We start from the raw sequence: 2,875 nt of genomic DNA, 5'->3' as shown, positions 1-2,875 counted from the left end.
TAGGGCGGGGCGGCCCCCCTGCCTCTCTGAGGTCCTGGCTGGTGCATGGCAGAGACCTGTGAGCACCTTCTGATCCCAGCTTTCGGTACTTCCATCTCATCCAGGGGCAGGGAAGGAGCTGCCAGTTCTGCCTCCTCTGCTCTGTGGAGTGTAGCATCTAATTTTTAGACCTGTGTCTGCTTACAAAGCAGTTGTGCTCAGCCCGAGCTCAGCACTGTTCAAGCAGAGTCCTCTCCCTTCTCCCCCAGCTTGGTTTCTAAATAATCCCAAGCTCAGAGGTCCTGGTTCTGAGGTCTGGATGGTCACACATGGTTGGAAGGCACCCCAGGGATATGGGGTAGTTGGCAGTGCCATTAAGCAGTGATACTGAAGGGCTGGAAGGTGTTGCCTGCATGGCAAAGCAGCGTGTAAACAGGAGCCGTTACTAGGGATTGTCCTGGCCAAACACTTCAACTGAAGTGAAAAATGACAGATTACTAGGGGTGAGGCTGATGTCTTCCCAGCCTGGTTCTTTCTCAAGCTGCTGCAGAGCTGCCTGAGCATTGCTGGTCACAAGAGACCTCTGAAAGCCTGCCCATGTCATGTGCTGGTGCTGCAGCTTGGGCTCCCAGCCCTACCGTCACCCCAAACCCGACCAGAGGAGAGCATGGAGGGACAAGGTGACTGTGTGCCTGGCCCGTGCCCAGGAGGGAGCCTCCAGCCGCCGGAAAGTATGTGGGGGCATTTTGGCAGGTTTTGCTAAAAAAGCCTCATTGCTGCCCACTTGAATGTTCCTGAGCTTATGTAAAGCAATGTCCTGCCCGTCCCCTCTGTGTGTGTGTGTGTCCAGTGAAGCTTTGTGCTGTGTGCAGAGCAATAGGAATATGGAAATGGAAAGGCCCATTGGCTGGGTCTAGTTCTGTCACTAGTGCTTTGTCCAGACTGGCCCACAGACCATCCCTCCGTGTTATAAAAGATTTCATTACAAAATGGAATATTTAAGGCCCCGAAGATCTCCAGCACAAGGAATTGATGCGACTGCTTCTGCCTGGGGCTGATCCCAGTGCAAGTGTGGGCTGGGGATTAGGGTGGGGAGTGAATCTGTGGATGTGCTGGGTGTGAAGCAGTCCTGGGGCAGGAGCAGGACACCCCACCTTGTGCCCCAGGGCCAGGCGTGGGTCTTCTCTGCCTGCTGGGAACAGCTCTGCTGAGGTTCGGATGGGCTTTGCTGTGCCCATGTGCAGTGGCTCTGTGCTGACTCGGTGCTGCTCAGTTATGCAACCAGCCCCTGCCCTGCGGGGAAGCTTCATCCTGCAGAATAGTACATGCAGGGATGACAAACACCGAGGGACAGTCCTACCCTGGGGCTGTTTGCTTAAAACCCAGCTGCCTTCTGCACCCCCCCCCCATCTGCAGCCAGAGCCAGCCCTGAGTCTGCACTGATCACACAGTCCATGACGCAGCTGCAGCAGGGATGGATGCACTTGCATAACAGTGTGCCCAGATAGGAGCCCAGCACCAGCCATCTGCTCACTGCACACCCAGAATGTTCCTCTGCCTTCTTTATGGGGTGGCAGAACATTTTGCTGTGCTTCCTATAGGGTTTTTCTAATGCATTGTGTAGTTGTGCGTTTGAATCAGCCGACCTCTGGCTGTTATTAAAGGCGGATCTTAAATTGGAAACCTGCTTGAGAAGCTTAAAATGGGATTTAGAGCAGGGCCTGAGTTCTGCTCCCAGGTAATTGAAGTTGGCCAAGAAACTCATGTAACCTCTTATTGTGGCACTGGTGCACAGCTTATGACGCTGCTGGGTCGTGCGGTGGGTCATGTTCTTCCTCAGGACAGCTTCAGCCCCTGCTCAGCCTTGGTTTATGTCATAACCTGGAAAGCTGTGACCCTCCCTGAGCCAGGCAATCAGAATTTTGCTTGTTCTTTGGTATGTCACCGACTTCTTCCACTTTTGCCTTCATGTCCCAGCAGCTTTGCCTTTAGTTCTGCTGTGGATGCTGCACACAAGCCAGTCAGCAGGTTTTGTGCTCTGGTACCCTTCCAAAATGCAGGTGTGGGGTGTCAGTTCTCCCCAGCTCTGGTCCAGCAGAGGTGAGCTGCTCTCCTTTGCACGCTGTGCTGAAGGCTGTTCCCACAGCCATGCCTTTTGGGCAGAGAGGACAAAAGCCTTTCTAATACAGTAAGGGAGTGGCTGGATTAGGCTAATATCTGCTAATGGTCGGTTAATGGCTCTGTGATGGTCCAGCTTTGTGACTGCTCCCCACCCTAAGGAGTATTTGACCCCTCCTTGTAGTTTGGGGAAGGTTGGGGCTGTTCTCTTGTCTCCTCCTGCAATGTGAGCATCTTTGTGTGTCTTTTTGGTAGCTGCCCTCTTGAGTTGCTGGGGGTTGATTGGGCCCTCCCGTGGATGCTGCTTCAGTGGGACCCTCTAACGCTGTGGGGTTGTGCAGTGTGGGTTGAACAAGCCTTAATGTGAAGGTGCTGGGTTACCTCTCTCCCCTGCACTGAGCCCTCTGCTTCCACGCAGCCCTCACGGCCACCTCCCATCACTGCCATGCCCCACGCACTGGTGTCATCCTCCTGGGGTGCTGGATGAGGACCCCATGGGCTGCTGCTTCATATCCTGCTGCTGCTGAATGAACATTCGAGCTGATTAAAAACTCTTAAGTGGCATCAGTGGAGGGATTAAAAGCCGTGGAGGCAGCCCCTGAAGCAACGTGCGTCAGTGGGGTGAGCGGTCCTGCCTCAGAGCTGCGAGCTCTGGGCTGCTCCGGGACGTGCTGCCCCTCAGAACGCTCCCCCTCCCGGGAAGCACAAGTGGAAGCGCTGCCAGTGAAGCTGCACCACTGGAGAAATCTTCCAGAGGGTTCCCCTGGATCGGCCCTGA

The sequence above is a fragment of the Nestor notabilis genome, unplaced genomic scaffold (assembly GCF_000696875.1).
Source record: "Nestor notabilis isolate BGI_N333 unplaced genomic scaffold, ASM69687v1 scaffold16692, whole genome shotgun sequence".
NCBI classification, from domain to species: Eukaryota; Metazoa; Chordata; class Aves; order Psittaciformes; family Psittacidae; genus Nestor; species Nestor notabilis.
This window is presented reverse-complemented; position numbering follows the sequence as displayed.